Raw genomic sequence first — 18,967 nt, 5'->3', positions numbered from 1 at the left:
GAAATAGCTATGATGAATAATAGATGTATTTTTAACTTTTTAAGAAGCCATCAAGCTGTGTTCCAAGATGTTTGTACCATCTTACGTTCCCAGCAGCAGTAACTGGTGGGAATAAAGCTCATTCTCAAAAGATGATCTGAAATTTCAAAAGTAAAAAAGTTATTGAAACTTGTAATATGATGGTGGTAATTAGCCAACTCATAGGGTTGGTTGTGAGGATTAAATGTACTAATGCATAAAAAACATTTAAGCACAGAGGAAGTACTCAGTGTTCATTAGCAGTTTTGTTATTCTGTTGATCTAACTTCTTTGGTTGTTAACAGTAGTACATTAGTGACTAATTTTGATAGAGTAAAAATAAGCCTATATTTTAAAAATCAAAGTCACATATTGTATAAAAAATTTGTATTCATAAAAATACCTTTAAACAAAATACAAATTTAATTTTTTTTTCCAGTAGAAGGGGCAGTGATTACCTGGCATTGTTGTAAAAGCAAAGTTAAGCTTGCCATTATTGTAGTTAGTCTTTATTTATTTATTTATTTATTTTTTTTTTTTGAGATGGAGTCTTGGTCTTTCACTCAGGCCGGAGTGCAGTGGCCTAATCTTGGCTCACTGCAACCTCCACCTCCGGGGTTCAAGCAGTTCTCCTGCCTCAGCCTCCCAAGTAGCTATGATTATAGGCATGCACCACCGTACCCAGCTAATTTTTTGTATTTTTAGTAGAGATGGGGTTTCACCATGTTGGTCAGGCTGGTATTGAACTCCTGACCTTAGGTGATCTCCCCTCCTTGGCCTCCCAAAGTGCTGGGATTACAGGCGTGAGCCTAGTTATAGTCTTTAACATAATTTTTGTTGCAGTTAAATCTCAGTGATACAACTTTCTATTATATACTGTAATTATGAGTGTCAAGGTATGAAAAATACACAATTCAGAATTGGTTATAACATTTTTTAAAAAGATGTTTACACTGACTTGTTCTTATTTAAAATGCCTTATACAGACACATCACCTTCACTTTGGGATGTGGAATTTGCTAAGTAAGCCACAGAAAATGAACATCCCTTCAGAATGGGTTTGAAGAGCTGATCCAGTGGATTAAAGAGGGGAAACTGGGAGTTCCCAATTAACAATGAAGCAGGTAAGTGTTAATTTCAGGGGTTTATAAAATTCATTGACTGAGATTATTTCTGCCAGATATTCACTTTTAGAGTGTAGATACTTAGATGAATTTCAAAACACTGTGTAGATATCTTCACAGTGTCCTAAAGACAGTAAGTTGTAGCAGAATGCATGCAATATAAGAGAATTTTATAAAATTCAAAAACCAAATTTTGAATATACTTTCTTAGCTCTAAAGGTGATAAAACTATAGAGAAAATGATCAACATTTCAGGAAGGCAGGGTAATTGAGTAGGGACACCCGGGGGCTTCGACAGTACTATCATTCTGTTCCTCAAGTTGGACGGCAGGTTCACAGGTGGTCATTTCATCATGCTTTTATGTTATTATATGTTGTATATATTATGCTATATGTTAGCTATATTATAATTATACATTATATTTTGTTTGTAACAGTGTTTCATAATATTTTAAGGAATGAATGGAAATGGGCACATAACGAAGATATGCAGTACCTAGCCATCAGTAGAGTCCCAGCATTATCAGATTCCGAGATAATTCCTATACAAAAACAGCAAACAAAGGGCATGTTATCTAGAATGCAAAACCCATCCATATTATAATAAACTGAGACAATCAAATAGGAAATCCTTCTTTTAAGGATGGCATTTTTTATATGCTTGGAAGTGTTTTGAAGCAGAAATTGGTTTTGAATAAATCTACTGCTCCTTATTAATAGGAACGTATAAGCTTGCTTTTAATGTCACTATTATCCCTGCCAAGAAATTAAAAATCCTGGAGGTAGTATTGCTTATGAACTCACTTACTTATTAATGACAGGTGCATTTACCCTCTTAAGGGATGACCATGGGTATTTTAAAAGATAAGAAATTTGCTGAGAATTCCTTAAATTTTTCTAATTTTCACTAGCCAGTGAGGACATTGTCCCTTTTTTGCAGGTAGCTTTGAAAGATGATGATACCTCCACAGTTGAGACCATGTTGTTAAAACATCCTTCATTTAACCATTTACACATTTGGTTCTAAAGTTCTTGGTTCTAAAGAATGTGTTATCTTAAGATTCTTATTACTATTCTTAAAATTGCTCTAAAACTTGCTGAGGTAATCAGCTTTAAATTCTGTAAATACAGGTAACAAAACCCTCTTAATCCTAAAGGTGCTTTTAAAGTTCATGTATTTATACATGTATGCAAGTTGTCTGTTAAACTGGGAAGATTTTATTCTAAGTAACCAAATCTTAAGGAGCTAAAGCAAACCTGTTTTATAAAATATATTAATTCCAGGACTAAGCAATTTCTGAAAACAGACTGACTTACTGTGCTGCTTAATATTTCCTCAAACTAGAATACAAGCGACGGTGGCAGAGGGAGGAAGTAACTCATACTAGGAAGAACAAACAGCTGCTGGAATATGCTTGTGGTTTAGAGCTTCTTTTAAAAATCCTGTCAGCTGCAAAAGAAAGACTAATATTTTCCACAATGTCAGTAACATCTTTATGAAGATGCTCCTTTTGAATGTGGTACAGAAAGTTGGAAAACACTTAGGCATGGTATCTGGCATAGTGCCCCTTAGGGAGCACTTCACATGCAGACGGTCCGGGGCTTAGGATGGTTTGACTTAGAATTTTTTGACTTTATGATAGTTGCAAAGGCGATGCACATTCAGTAGAAAGCGAACTTTGAGTCCCCATAAAGCTATCCTGTTTTTCATGTTTAGGACATTGTTCCCATAAATTCATGAGCTATTCAATCCTTTATAATAAAAAAGAATTTGTGTTAGATGATTTTGCCCAAATGTAGGTTAATGTAAGTGTTCTGAGTACATTTAAGGTAGGCTAGTCTAAGCTCTGATGCTCAGTAGGTTAGGTGTATTAAAGACATTTTGACTTACGATATCTTCCCCTCCCAATAAACCCATTGTAAGTCAAGAAGCACCTGTAGAGGTCTGCCTTTACCAATTTCAGCTGTGACAAATTTAATGTTCCTGTATTGCTTTTAAATTGGAGAGCAGCAGCAGGTCTGAAACAAATACTGCAGTTAGCTTTGTGTTCTTCACTATTTATTGAACAGTTCAGAGGGCAAGGAAGCAAAGAGAAGTGCTCTGAGTGTGTCTTTGCTTGCCAGCTCCTGAATTGTTAACAGTTCTATACTGGCCTTCCTGTATTTTTCTCTCGTTTTTTCTGTTCTCTTCTCTTTTTGACTCTGTCTCAAAAAAATCAAGTAAAAATATCCCTTGGGAATACATAATGTTCATATATGGAAACCCTCAATGCCTTTCTTGCTACCTGTAGGGTAAACTCCAAAATCCTTAGCTTAGCATTCAGATTCCTCCATCAAACTGGGTTCCTAGGCCAGCTATTTCAGAGTTAATGTTACTCTTTTTTTGGGGGATAGTGTCTTGCTCTGTCACCCAGTCTGGAGTGCAGTGGCACAATCATGGCTCACTGCAACTACCACCTCCCAGGGTCCAAGCAGTCCTCTCACCTCACCCTCCCGAGTTGCTGGGACCACAGGCCTGCACCATGCCTGGCTAATTGGTTTTTGTATTTTTTGTAGGTTTTCCCCATGTTGCCCAGTCTGGTCTCCAACTCCTGGGCTCAAGGGATCCACCCCTTCTTGGCCTCCCAAAGTGCTGGGATTACAGGCGTGAGCCATTGCACCCAGCTGATGTGAATTCTTTGGTTCCACCCCACCACCATGTCTGATTAATTTTTGTATTTTTAGTAGAGACATAGAGTTTCACCATGTTGGCCAGGCTAGTCTCGAACTCCTGACCTCAGGTGATCCACCTGCCTCGGCCTCCCAAAATGCTGGGATTATAGGCGTGAGCCACTGCCCCCAGCCCAGAAAACATTAGTTTTTAAGAGGCAACAGAATGGTAAGCTGAAAGTCCTGGTTATTATTGTCAGGGGCCACAGAGAGATCAAGTCAGATAGGAATCAGTTGGATTTGATAAGGGGTTACTAGTGGCTTTGAGAAGATTAAGACTAGAGAGGCAAATATTTTTATATTTTGTGGCAAAGGAGATGCAGTCAAAGTAGAGATTGGGGAAAAGGTTGAAAAAAGTCTGCAAGGAGAAAAATCATCCATTGACTGCTTACTGCATGCCAGGTAGAGATCTAAATAAGCCCCAAACCATGGAGTGATCTTCAGTTTCTCTTATCCCACATGTTCACCCATTAGCAAGTCTTGCTGGTTCTAATATATTCCAGCTCATTGTATTTCTCTTCATCACCTCTGTGGCTAACAGCCTTTTCTAGCCTAGATTTAATGTAGTAGTTTCCTAAGAAGTCTCTGTTTCCAGTGCTGATTTGTTATAATGTATTCACCATACAGCAACCAGAATGACATTTTTAAAAAGTAAATTGGACCATGTCTCTCTCCTACTAACAATGAACTTTCCATGGGTTTCTATCACACCTAAGGTCCAAATTCCTTGTAACAGCCTGCAAGGTACAAAGTGAGGCCCTTGAAGTAGCATCTTATAGCTTCTTTGCTCTCTTAGTTTGAGCCACACTTTCTGTTGATTGACTGTAACCCCATGTGAGTTGAGGGGTATCTGTATTCATTGCTTTGTGAGAATTAAACTAGGTTAAAGCTAAGTCAGTGACACATGCGGCTATTGAAATAATTTTACCATTTAAGAAAACTACCAAATCCCCAGAGTTTGTAGGCAGTTGGCAGAAAATAAAAGTGTTCCTGTACTTGCCCTTGATCTCCCTAATTGTGTAATCTCTTACATCATTATTTTTCCAGCTACCACACCTATATGTTGTGACTGCACAGGGTAAAAAGTCTTAATCTCTCTAATGTTAACTCTTGATCAGTTGCTATAGCCATCTATGAGATTGTATCTGGGCTTTGAACAGAATGTTTAATTGCATTTTATTAGAGTTGTGTGCTATTGATAGAGGATAAGAGAGGGCCAGGTAAGCTTGATGGTGTATGTATTGATTGTCTTAACCTCCCTGAGCTCTAGATTTAACTTTTAGTCTTTTTTTTTTTTGGACAGCTTCACATTTTCTAGGAATCTCAAATTCTATATGGAGTTTGAATCTTCTCCAAATTAGAAGGAGAAAATCTGTAATGGTCAATGTATATCAGTTAAACTCTTCAGAATATGTGAGATGATAATTATGACCATTTATTGAGTTCTATAGGCCAGGAACGAAATGCTTTACAGTACAGAGATACTATGTTAGATTGTCTACTTTTGGGAGGAGGGGCAGGAGAAGGGGAGATTTTCTTATGAGGAAAAACTCCAAGATTACATCCCTGTTATCTTTCCTCCAAATAGTTCCTGATAATAAGTTATTTGATTAAAAATTGTTTTAATTAGAATTTCATGGCTTTTTACAAACTGTTACACTCCACATGTTTGTTTTTGTAGGAGCTGACTAAGGCTTTGAAACAGAAACCAGATGATGCACAATATTATTGTCAAAGAGCTTATTGTCACATTCTTCTTGGGAATTACTGTGGTAATTTTTCTTCCAAAGTATATTGTCCCTTTTTAATAAGTTACTTATACATTTTACCCATGACAAATTAGTCAAATAAAATAAAGGTTGTCTTTGAGGATTTTTAAATTGGTCTTTCATACAAGGTACAGTATCTCAAGTGTGACAGACATGTTGAGCAACACCTATTTAAATTTTATGGATGTCTCATTTTCCTTCAGTGGGTGGAGAATGTATATAGATTTCATTCATAGGGTAGGCTGATAAAGAATAGTATCATATTTACTATTTGACAGAGTATTAAAATGAAATGCTCTTCTTTGTATCTTTTATAAAAATGAATGTGGCCAGGCATGGTGGCTCATGCCTGTAATCCCAGCACTTTGGGAGACCAAAGCTGGAGGATCACATGAGCCCAAGAGTTCGAGTCCAGCCTGGACAACATAGCAAGACCCTATCTATATTAAAAAGTAATGTATTTCTGTATTGTGTAACTTTAAAAAGTTATTCTGATGAAGAATCTGGATAGGGAAAAACTGAATATCTTTTTTTTTTTAGACGGAGTTTCGCTCTTGTTGCCTAGGCTGGAGTGCAGTGGCTTGATCTCAGCTCACTGCAGCCTTCGCCTCCCAGGTTCAAGGGATTCTCCTGCCTCAGCCTCCCAGGTAGCTGGGACCACAGGCACATGCCACCATGCCTGGCTAATTTTGTATTTTTAGCAGAGACGGGGTTTCACCATGTTGGCCAGGCTGGTCTCAAACTCCTGACCACAGGTGATCCACCCTCCTCGGTCTCCCAAAATGCTGGGATTACAGGTGTGAGCCACTGCACCCGGCCAAATTATATAGATTATGCTAATGAGAAAAGGAGATGAATTTTGTGACACAGCTTTATTCATTGACTGAAGAGCTTTAAGAATGAAGCTAAATGTTAAGCCAAAAGGAAGGTACAAGAGTATTATTTATTTGAATTCTGTCTTGGATTAGCTTTTCCTAATTTAAAACCATTTGTTGTTTCTATCAACTCAAAAACTTAGAAATCTAAAACTGATTCATATTCTTTGTGTATTTGCTAGGATCTGTAAATAACTGACGAAAAACCCATCTGTTTCTACGTAGTTGCTGTTGCCAACACAAAGAAGTCTTGTGAACTCAATCCAAATAATTCCACTGCTATGCTGAGAAAAGGGTATTCAATAGCTACTCTTTTTGTTGAGCTTGGACTGTAAATGGTAGATGTTTAATTTGTTGAATGAGTTCATTGTAAGCTTTATAAGTAGTAAAATTCTATATTTATACATTTTATAGCAGAGATATGATTCAATTTTAAATACAAAGTTATAGTTCTATTACTTTGTTAGCCATAGTATGTGATAGGAGATCTATACTTAACATATTTTAAAATAGTGATGATTGAAATAACTGCAAGGTATAGATGAAACTGAAGGATTTCACATTCCTTTTTTGTTTATCATTTGGAATTTACTGTATTTAACTGACTAGAGAACATCCTATCCTTCAACCAAGCTGAATAGGCCGCATTTAATGCTATGAAAGCTCTATATCTGTGTGCTTTATATCCCATCTTGTTTCTAAGTGTAACTTTATTCTTTAAGTAAGAAACTTCTTTAATTCCTTTGTATAATTATATTTTGGAATAAGCAAGTATGTACAATTAAAGTGAAATTCCTTCTGAAGCAAGTTCTAAAATTGAATTTTACTGAAAATTGTACTAGATGTTAACAGTATTTTAGAAAGTCTCTTGGCTTACTAACATATACTTAAAATAAAATTTTTCTTTCAACAATAGAAAATACTAAGATGTTTTTATTTAGAACTGCCTAAATGCCTTTCTTTTTTTTTCTTTTTTTAGGGGCTGGCGGCATGGAGTCTTGCTCTGTCACCCATCCTTGAGTGCAATGGCACCATCTTAGTTCACTGCAGCCTTGAATTCCAGGGCTCGAGCCATCCTTCTGCCTCTGCCTCCTGAGTAGGTGGGACTACAGGCATGTGCCACCATACTGAGCTAATTTGTTAAACACTTTTTTTGTAGAGACGAGGTCTTGCTACGTTTCCCAGACTGGTCTCTGAACTCCCGGCCTCAAGTGATCCTACTGCCTTGGCCTCCCAAAGTACTGGCATAATAGACATGAGCCACTGCACCTGGCTCCTAAGTTCTTTTCTTGAGTAATATCTTTCTTTTCTTTTTTTTTTTATTTTTTGAGGTGGAGTCTCACCCTGTTGCCCAGGCTGGAGTGCAATGGCATGATCTCGGCTCACTGCAACTTCTACCTCCCGGGTTCAAGTGATTCTCCTGCCTCAGCCTGCTGAATAGCTAGGATTACAGGCGTGCACTTCCACGCCTGGCTAATTTTTTGTATCTTTAGTAGAGATGGGGTTTCACCATGTTGGCCAGGCTTGTCTCAAACTCTTGACCTCGTGATCCACCTGCCTTGGCCTCCCAAAGTGTTGGGATTACAGGCGTGAGCCACCACGCCTGGCCAAGTAATATCTTAGTATCATGCCATTGACATTTATCCTCTAATTATTTCAGAGGTGGCCTTCAGAAGGAGGCCTCTTTGGTAAAATTGCTATTGAGGATATTTCACTGAAAAACAAATTTATCTTTAAATTTAAATCCAGGAAAAATTTAAACTTTTAGGCTTCTATTTTTATCAGACAGGGTAAAAAATTTATAACTCAGAATATTACCTTTTCCCCTCTTTGTGTGATGGATTGCTTGGTTTTAGTTACTGATTATTTAAAATAATAAGTTATTCAAATCTAGGATTTTGATACAATAGTTCTTCTCTAGAATATAGTGTGTGTGTGAGAGTATATTTAAAATTTTTATTAAGGCCCATGGGGCAGCCTTTGAGGAAACCAGACCTTGGGGATCGCCAGGCAGGATTAGTGGCAGGAATTGAGAGAACAGAGCCCCACAGAGCTCGTCGGGGACCGTCCCCCAGTCACAAGAGTATCTCAAGGAAGTAGTCTTCTCCCACATTCCCCAAAGATAGCTACCAGAGGGTCAGTCCTCTGAACCCTTCTCAGTGTAGAAAAGACAAGTGTCAAAGCTTCCCCACTCACCCTGAGTTTGCCTTCTATGACAATATGTCACTTGGCCTCACTGAGGCTGAGCAGAGGATGCTGGACCTCCCAGGATATTTTGGGTCAAATGAAGAGGATGAAACCACAAGTACACTTAGCGTGGAGAAGCTGGTGATCTAGACTGAGAATCAGCCTGAGCTTTACACAGCTGGGGTCTGCTACTCGCATTTTGTAGACTTTTGTGTAACTATTTGTACCGTAGGACAGAATGTGAGGAGGAAGTAACACACAGAGGAGGATGTGTGTGTATGCATGTGTTTGAATTCACAAGGAAGAAATTATTTATCTTGAGCTTTTTCCTTTGTTATTCAGTTTTTATTGGTTTATTACTAATAATGATAATAAAATGTAAACAAGAGCAAATGTGGCTTGGTCTGTCATGTGGCTATGAAAGTTAAGATGTGACTTTTGAGTAGGACATGCTCTGAACATTGCATTGGCAGTTTCCAACCTGAAGCAGAAATCTGGAACCTCAACTAAAAAGGGATGGAGCAAAGTTAACTTGGTGTCATAACTCTGAATTGCAATTTATTAAGTTATAAATACATTAAGAATTTGACTCCTACAATGGCAGCATCAAACAGATTTCATATTTGACTGATTAAGTTAACTATGACCATTAGACTGCTGAGCTACTTAGAAATGGTGATACCACAGATATTCAAGAACTTTCAGATGGGAGTTGAGTCCAGGTGACGACAAAATTATAAGAATTCTGCTTTAAAGAGATAATGTAAGAAGCTGGTGGTTCAGGGAGTGAGTCAAATGAAGACCTATCTGTTCTGAGCAAATAAATAGTAAACATTTTGGAAAGGACAGTATTGTCTTCTGAGGAAATGGGCAGTAGGTACTGACCATGCCACTACCTGGGACCAGGATGCTGATTACGTGTTCCTGGACCAAACTGGCAGCAGAGACCTCAGCGGGGGAACTGGTGCATGTATGTTGTTCTTAAACATAACTTTTATTATGTTGTTCAGAAAATGCATTAATTAACTTTAGGTATATATAAAACAGGGAGAACAGTTTAGAATTTTACAGTTTAAGCTTTTTTTTTTTGAGATTGTGTCTCGCTCTGTCGCCAGGCTGGAGTGCAGTGGCATGATCTCAGCTCACTGCAACCTCCACCTCCTGGGTTCAAGAGATTCTTCTGCCTCAGCCTCCCGAGTAGCTGGGACTACAGGCACATGCCCACCATGCCTGGCTAATTTTTGTATTTTTAGTAGAAATGGGGTTTCACCATATTGTCCAGGATGGTCTCGAGCTCCTGACCTCATGATCCACCCACCTTGGCCTCCCAAAGTGTAGGGATTACAGGCGTCAGTTACAGTGCACAGCGAAGCTTTTTAAATTAGAAGCATGCGTTAAAGAAGGAAATAGAGGAAATAAGCCTTTGTAGAAATTTAGAATCGCTTTTGTTTGCGTTTTCAGTCTTCTACACTTGACAGACTTTTTTTTTTTTTTTCCCGTGCAAGGGAGTCTAGCTCTGTCGTCCATGCTGGAGTGCGGTGGCACGATCTTGGCTCACTGCAACCTCTGCCTCCCGGGTTCAAGTGATTCTTCTGCCTCAGCCTCCCAAGTAGCTGGGATTACATGCGCCCACCATCATGCCCTGCTAATTTTTGTATTTTTAGAAGAGACAGGGTTTCACTGTGTTGGCCAGGCTGGTCTCGAAATCCTGACCTTGTGATCTGCCCACCTCGGCCTCCCAAATTCTGGGATTACAAGCATGACCCACCATGCCTGGCCACAGACAAGACATTTGAGGTTCCGGGAGAGTAACAGGATTTGCTAGGACACGCATGGATACATTATTCTAAATATGCTTTTTCCACTCTGCCATCACAAACTTTACAAGTCTTTTTTTTTTTTTGAGACAGGGTCTCACGCTGTCACTCAAGCTGGAGTGCAGTGGCACAATCTTGGCTCACTGCAACCTCTGCCTTCCAGGTTCAAGCAATTCTCGTGCTTCAGCCTCCTGAGTAGCTGGAATTACAGTCACCCACCACCACATCTGACTAATTTTTGGATTTTTAGTAGAAATGGAGTTTCGCCATGTTGGCCAGGCTGGTCTTGAACTCCTGACCCCAAGCGATCTGCCTGCCTTGGCCTCCCAAAGTGCTGGGATTACAGGTGTGAGCCACCACGCCCAGCCTACAAATCTTCTCTAATAGCAGAAACATCAGGAGAAAGCTGGCCCTTTTTTTTTTTGTAATAAGAAGGTATGAGAGACACCTCTATTAGCTTTTCCCAATGGAAGGAAGCTTCCTGCTGCTTGATGAAATGTTAGGACTGGTCTTACAACTTGCTTTGTTTGGCAGTAAGGGCTAAACAAAAGAACCTAAAGGTTTTATTCCTTTACTAGAAGTCTGTCATTAGTTATCATATGGGCAGTCTGCAATGTTATGTACTTCGCTTCAACCCTTGACCCTAATGACTTTTCTGTATCCCTTGAGTAGCTGCACTTTCCTTTTTCGTGGTGACCTCTAACTGCCACACCCACCCTGCCTTTTAGATTATGTTTTCCTTCCTTTTAGAGTTTATCAGGATGTCAGCCTGCTGGTGATGTTTCAGGGACCACTGGAGAGAGTGGAATTAGATGGGAAAAACATCACAAATGCAAATACGGCAATTTTCTATTTTTCTCTCATATTTGTTGCATTGCCACTTCATTTGTGTCATTTTAATTGAAAATCTAAATATACCTCCTTTTGGCAATGTTTTAATATTAATTACCTTTTAGGAATAGGAGGGGTAGATTACTCAGATCTCTCTGACAGCTGGTATTTGCTGATGCCAGGAAGAGGAAACCAGACTTTTTAATCTCCATTTTCTTTGTTTATCATACTAGAAAGCTTTGTTGTCTTTCCAAGTTCATAGGCCTGCATGCCAGCCTTTGAGGACAAAGGGTACATGCTTGCTTGTTTTTGATTTCACAGTGATGTACCCTATAGTGTCAGACCAAAACAGATATGGGAAAGGTGGAAAGTAGAGGAAAACACGATGAACAGAAAGATTTTCTGTTAAATTGTGTTCTTCTTCATTATAATCACACATCTAAATTAATATCACAGTGAGCTAACACCAGCATCTAACATGTTCACTATCTACCTAGCCCACTTTTCTGGAGCTCTAAGAATAAAATCTCTAGGCTGGGTGTGGTGGCTCACGCCTGTAATCCCGGCACTTTGGGAGGCCGATGCAGGCGGATCACCGGAGGTCAGGAGTTTGAGACCAGCCTGGCCAACATGGTGAAACCCGGCCTCTACTAAAAATAGAAAAACCAGCCAGGCTTGGTGGCTGGTGCCTGTAATCCCAGCTATTTGGGAGGTTGAGGCAGGAGAATTGCTTGAACCTGGGAGGCGGAAGTTGCAGTGAGCCAAGACTGTGCTACTGCACTCCAGCCTGGGTGACAGAGCAAGACTGTCTCAAAAAATAAATTAAAAAAATAAAATCTCTGTATTTCAAAGTTAAGCTAATTTGGTCTCTGCCTCTGAGAAAAAGGAAGATGCCTCAAGCATTGTCTTTGGTGGATATGTGGGAAACTTCATTAGAAATAATCTAGTCTTCACCGTTGTGTCCCTAGGTCCTAGCCCTTGTGGCTGCCATAGAGTAGGAGCTCAATAAAATTTGTTTAATAAATGACCAGCTATTCAAAAGCTTTCCAGAAACAGGGGAACACAAACTTCTACAAGAAACAAAAGGCATGCTGGCATTAGATTGATCATCAGCTGCACTAAAAATGGTGGAATAATAGCTTGAAAGTTCAGGGGGAAAATGATTTTCAACTTGAGACGCCTCTACCCAGTCAAATTACTTGCGAGGGCAATATAAAGACATTGTTACACATACAAAGACTCAGAAAGCTTACCTGCCAGACACCTTTTCTTAAGGAGGAGTTATTAGAGCAGGTACTCCGTCAGTAAAAGAGCAGAGTATCCTGAGGAAGCCATGGGATTCAGGCAGCTGCAGATGTGACTCAGAATGTCAGTTTTGTGGGTGACTAAGCCACCAGTTCATATTTGAGCAAGAACGGGGGATCCAGGAAACAAAGGTATTTCATGGAATATACAGTTGGAAGAACTTGAAGATATACTTCAGGCAAAGAAAAGGAAAATAAGAAAAGCACCTAGAAATTATATTTCCTAAAAGACTCTACAAGAAAATCACAATACAAATATGAATTAAACTGAGTCATCAATGGGCTTTCAAAAAAATATTCCAAGAAAATAGAATGGGTAAAATGGCACAGATTTCTTTCAACAACAAAAAAGTACTAGGCAAAGCAACAACAACAAAGTAACCATGATTTTGAGAAACTGAACAGTACAGGGTTGAGACATTGTGATTACACAGGAAAATCAGGCCCAGCATACTGCTTAGCTCTGCTGTGGACCAACATTTTCATAATGTTAATGCTGCTTATTGGTTATTGTCTATTAGAACCAACTTATAGAAGACTTAGGCCGGGCGTAGTGGCTTACGCCTCTAATCGCAGCACTTTGGGAGGCTGAGGCAGGCAGAGGTCAAGACCATCCTGGCCAACATGGTAAAACCCCGTCTCTATTAAAAATACAAAAATTATCTGGGCGTGGTGGTGCGCGCCTGCAGTCCCAGCTACGTGGGAGGCTGAGGCAGGAGAATCACTTGCACCCCGGAGGCAGAGGTTGCAGTGAGCTGAGATGGCGCCACTGCACTCCAGCCTGGCAACGGAGCGAGACTCCATCTCAAAAAAAAAAAAAAAGAAGACTTAGTTACAGAAGGGAATATACATGCTATCAGTTGTGGAAATCTAAGAGAGTACAGCTTTGAAAAGTTTGGAGGTACAGAGGTTTGAGGCTGCAATGAGCTATGATTGCACCAGAGGTACTCCAGCCTGGGCAACAGAGGGAGGCCTCATTTCTAAAAAATAAGAAATTTGGAGGTAGAAGCAGAGGTGGGGAGTTCAAGGGAAGTAAGAGTTCTTCCTATCATGAAATGGAGAACCAAGAGGCGCTGTCTGTATTTAATAGAACTAAAAACAAAAGTTTAAGGATATTAAAGTTACTAAAGTGAACAATAGGACTAAACCGTAGTGTTAACTACCATGTGCACCTTGGGGGGGTGAATTAAGCTGACTTTTTATCAGTCCTTGCAAGAGTCAATAGTGTCACAAAATAGCAGCTTAATCCTATTCATACAGTTGAAGATCATCAGGAGAATTTAAAACCACAAAGGTCAAAGTGGTTGCCCTTTGGAAGTGGGACTGAAGTTGGGGAGATAAAAAGCAAGGAACAATTGCTTTTTGTTCTAGGTCTTCCTCTACTCAACTTTTTTTTTCCCCTTTGACAAAACAAAAACCAAACGTAACAATCCTGGTGAGGGTCAGAGATCATCTATTTTAATGCCTGGAAATATATTCGGTGAGTCATCTTGTGGCTCTTAAACCAAACCGAAGTTAAAAAGTATAAGAAAGTCTATATAACTGTAGACTACAAAGCAGTTAATACAGAGTGAAAACTCCCAGTCATCTCAGAAGTGGCGTTTTATTATTTCTGGATATATCCAGAAGCTCTCCTGGCTGGGTATCCACAGCTTGGCAACAGCTGCATAAAAAGGGGGCCAGACCTTCTCTCATCATCCCCTCTCCCCACCCTCACCAGTCTATTCTTACTGAGTTACAGGTTGAATTGCATCCCCCGCAAAATATACGCTGGAGTCCTAATGTGCAGTACCTCAGAATGTGATCTTATTTGGAAATAGGGTTGTTGCAGATGTAATTAGTTAAGATGAGGCCACACTGGGGTAGGATGGTCCCTCAATCTGATATGACTGGTGTCCTTATACAAGGGGAAATTTAGACTCAGAGACAGTACACATAAAGGAAAGGCAATGTGAGGGAGAAGAAGGCCATCTACAAGTCAAGTACAGAAGCCTGGAACAGATCTTTTCCTTCCAGCCCTCAGAAGAAACCAACACTGTCAACACCTTTATTTTGGACCTCTAGCCTCCAGAAGTATGAGATAATAAATTTGATTAAACCATTCATTCAGCTTGTGGGACTTTGTTACAGCAGCTCTGGCAAACTAATACACCGATGGAACAAGGGAAAGAATCCCTTTCATGACTGCCAACATTGGGTGGGAAAGAAAAGCATTAAGCACCTTTGTCATGTTCTCCCCTGATGCTGTCACAAATTTAATCTGATAGAAATCTGTCTTTTGCTCAGTTCTCAAGAGCAGCATTCTGAGTACAGGTATGGGTAGTATTTTTTTTTTTTTTAGACAGAGTTTTGCTCTATCGCCCAGGCTGGAGTGCAGTGGCACGATCTTGGTTCACTGCAGCCTCCGCCTCCCAGGTTCAAATGATTCTTATGCCTCAGCCTCCCGAGTAGTTGGGGTTACAGGCGCCAGCCACCATGCCCGGCTAATTTTTGTATTTTTAGTAGAGACAGTTTCACCATGTAGGCCAGGCTGGTCACGAACTCCTGACCTCAGGTGATCTGCCTACCTCGGCCTCCCAAAGTGCTGGGATTACAGGCCTGAGCCACCGTGCCTGGCCTTGTTTGTTTTTAATTGAAACTAGTCTTTGTATAGAGTACAAAGAAAGCAGTGCAGATGTTGCAAATGTTGATTTGTAGCATTTCCCTTCTCTTATCACCACACTACAGAATAGTTGTACATTAACTTTGACATTGTGGAAGGAAGGCAATTGGAGCTGGCCGGAGCAAAGCCATTTTGTTCCTGAATGCCATTTTACAACTGCCTGACTGCAGAATGTACTTGCTGATGTTGCAGACAAAATTGCTGCCATTATGAAAAGGACTTTATGCTGAGGACTGAACTTTTCTCAAACCCCTGAATCAAGGACTTTTGCCTAGAAACCAATGAACTGTCATGATTAACGCTTTATCTTCAATCAAAATAGTGGGTTACGAAGGTTATGGATGAACTAGTGAGAATTGACTTCTTACTTCCTTTAAAAACCCTACCCAAAAATAGCTGGTCAGGACACAATTCAAATGCTTCTGGAATCTGTGTTCCTTGAACTGCAATTCTCAGACTGCCAATAAACTTCTTTACTTGGATTTCGGTCTCTCTGACTCTGGTTGACACGTTATAATGAACATGTTCAGCGCTTACAAGTAAAGGGTAACCAGATGTTGTTCACAGTAATCCTATGAGGCAGGTTCTATACTTTTATACAGAGGGATTTAGTTACTCTGCTGTATTAATTTCCTAAGGCTTCTGTAACAAACTGTGACAACCTAAGTGGCTAAAACGACACGAATTTATTACCTTACAGTTCTGAAGTTCAGAAATACAGCTCACTGGGTTAAAATCAAGGCGTCAGCGTGCATGGTGGTTTTCCTGTAATCCCAGCCACTCAGGAGGCTGAGGTGGGCGGATCGCTGAGCCCGGGAGCTCAAAACCAGTCCTGGCAACATAGCAAGACCCTGTTTCAAAAAACAAAAACAAAACAAAACAAAAAAAACAAATCAAGGGGTCAGCTGGACTGTTACTTCTGGAAGCTCTGGGGAACAATTTGTTTTTTGTTTTTTTTTTTTCCCCCTCCTTTTCTAGCTTCTCCTCCTTTTCCACCTCCCACCTCCTCCTTTATTTATTTATTTATTTATTCATTTTTTTGGAGACAGGTTCTTGCTCTGTCACCAAAGCTGGACTGCAGTGGTGGGATCATGAGCCCTCTCCAGCTCTAGTGATCCTCCTGCCCCAGCCCCCCGAGCAGCTGGGACCACAGTGCCCGTCGCTATGTCTAGTTAATTTTTCGTAGAGACGAGTGTCTCACTATGTTGCCCAGGCTGATCTCGAACTCCTGGGCTAGAGTGTTCCTCTCCTGCCTCTGCCTTCCAAAGCACTGGGATTGCAAACATGAGACATTGTGCCTGCTCCTCTTCCAGCTTCTTGAGGCCAGCTGCATTCCTTGGCTGTTGCCCCTTCCTCTACCTTCAAATAGCTTTCTGATTCTGACCTTCTTTTTGGGCCCCTTCCACTTTAGAGAACCCTTGTAATTACTTTGTAATTACCCAACCACACACTCCAAGATCGTCTCCTTATTTTAAAGTCCGCTGATTAGCAACCTTAATTCCATCTGCAATCTTAACCCCCTCTGCCAAGCAAGAGAACAAACGCACAGGTTCCAGGGAGTAGGATGTGGACATCCTGAGGCGGAAGCATTATCCCGCCTTCCACAATTGCCCAAGGTCACATAGCTAGTAAGTTCTAGCTAGCACTGAGTGCTGTGCCCGTGAAATTTATCTACATAGGCTTTCACTTAACCTGCAGACAGAACTCAGTTAGTGGGGGACAATTTCCCTCAATGTTAATAGCACTGTTCCACTGCAACGTGGAACAACAGCTTTAAAACGTGCTCTTCGTAGGCCCGGCTACTCCGAGAACAGTGCCTCCCGCCAGACCCAGGCGGCTTCCTTCACCCGCAACCCGAGAGACGACCCGCCGGGCCCGCCCCGCGGAAGCCGCCGGTTGCCAGGCCAAGGAGTGGACTAGGGTCGCCGGGGAAGCGGGTGAGTGGTCCCCGCCCTGGCGGGCTGCCTCAAGAACGAGGAGCGCGGCGCGTGGTCGCGGCGCGGAGCCGAGTGGGAGCGGGGGGTAGACGCGCTCCGGGTGCGCGGCCGCGCCCCTCACTTCCGCCCCGCGGTCTGGACCGCTCGCCGCAAACCCGCAAGTCCCTCGCCGCCTTGGGGTCTGGGCGCGCGGTGCCGTGGGGGTCAGCAGGGCGGAGCGGCTTTTCCAGGAGAAAGGGCCCTCACGGGTGAGCGGGGCGACTGGGCTCCCCCGCGGTGCAGTTGCCCCGCGGGCGCCGGCCCCGGCTCAACGCATTCTTCTCGCTCGCTGCCCGGAAAGAACCAGTGAGAACCGCTGTTGCAGCAAAAAAGAAGTTAATAAGCGCAGGGCTGGCCAAACCAGAACAGGGTCTCAGACCTGTCTCCCCGAGAATTCGGGGGCGAGGGTTTTAAAGGGCATTTTGGCGTCGGGGGGCTGGGGAACTGAAACAATTGACCCGCTGGGGATGAAATCACAAGAGCGTCTGAAACTCGGGGCGGCTTCGTTGGTTCCCACGAAGGGGGTGGGGTCAGTTTCCCTTGTCTTGAAGTTTACACGAAATCCCTCTCCCAGTTATCCTAGCCTCTGTGCTAGAATAAGAAAACGACAACACGGTGAAAACTTAGCCCGTGAGGTTAGAAGCAAGATGGAGTCAGTCATGTTAGATTTCTCGCATTATTTATACATCTGTAAAGGTGGTTTCAGGGACCTTTCTGAACTTAGCCCGTATCTCACTGGTGATCCCACTTCTGGGTATTTGCAAATCACTTTATTAGGTTTTTAAAAGTATTGTTGCAGGCATGCGAAGGGGCCGATATACTTTTGCCATGTCCAGAGTGTATTCAGGTCTTGTAATGATCATATGGGTGTAATATTGAGTAACAGGCAAATGTGGGCAGAAAATATCAAATGTGGTTTTCAGCTAAGAAGTCTGGTTGCTCTTAATTTTCAGTTACTCTCCACTGCATAGAATAAAGCCCCGAAGAAACGAAGAATAAGATCATGGGGAAACTTGGCTTCCATGTTAAACCGTGTAATACCAAGTGTTAGAATAGTAGTAAAGGACTTGTTTCTTTCACATCTGTATACACTCAAAAGACCTCATCGATCTAGGAAAAACATTGTTTCGAAGACAATGTGTATGAGTGATTTGGTTATATGAAGAAATTATTTCTAGGATTTCCTGGTAATTCTGTGATAAACAGGAATACAAACTGGAATTTTTACAGGTCACTATAGTAGAGGTTTTAGTTTGATTTTTGCTTCGCCTGTCATGCTCTCTCTGCCTTATAATTCTTTGTGGTGTAATTAAAAAACGAACACTAGGGCCGGACGGGGTGGCTCACGCCTGTAATCCCAGCACTTTGGGAGGCCGAGGCGGGCGGATCATCTGAGGTCGGGAGTTCGAGCCCAGCCTGACCAACATGGAGAAACCGCGTCTCTACTAAAAATACAAAATTAGCCGGGCGTGGTGGCGCATGCCTGTAATCCCAGCTACTCGGGAGGCTGAGGCAGGAGAATCACTTGAACCTGGGAGGTGGAGGTTGCGGTGAGCCGAGATCGCACCATTGCACTCCAGCCTGGGCAACAGGAGCGAGACTCCGTCTCAAAATAAAAAACAAACACTGTAAGCTTTTTGAAAAATCAAGTAAATTCATTACAGTGTTTTTCCTGCAATGAAAAAGAATGCATCA

At 41.5% G+C, this 18,967-nt stretch overlaps 1 protein-coding gene and 1 long non-coding RNA gene across 3 annotated transcripts in view; both read left to right on the top strand.

Annotated features, from left to right (window-relative positions):
* The first annotated feature begins 1,148 nt into the window (after positions 1-1,148).
* Positions 1,149-14,737, top strand: LOC100973356 (uncharacterized). The gene is made up of 3 exons (XR_004665932.3): positions 1,149-5,623; positions 6,678-6,790; positions 7,475-14,737. It is a non-coding gene; the product is annotated as an uncharacterized LOC100973356 (long non-coding RNA).
* A 1,261-nt stretch (positions 14,738-15,998) lies between these two features.
* NEK3 (NIMA related kinase 3) overlaps positions 15,999-18,967 on the top strand; it is a 28,205-nt gene continuing 25,236 nt past the window's right edge. Inside the window, exon 1 of one of the 2 annotated variants that reach the window (XM_003809787.4) lies at positions 15,999-17,233. The gene's annotated coding sequence lies outside the window, so the exon portion shown is untranslated. The remainder of the gene's footprint in view (positions 17,234-18,967) is intronic. The other variant, XM_063595776.1, reaches the window with a different exon arrangement.

Source organism: Pan paniscus, chromosome 14, assembly GCF_029289425.2.
Source record: "Pan paniscus chromosome 14, NHGRI_mPanPan1-v2.0_pri, whole genome shotgun sequence".
NCBI lineage: Eukaryota > Metazoa > Chordata > Mammalia > Primates > Hominidae > Pan > Pan paniscus.
The sequence above is the reverse complement of the archived record's forward strand: the minus strand, read 5'-3'. Positions and strand labels throughout refer to the sequence as shown.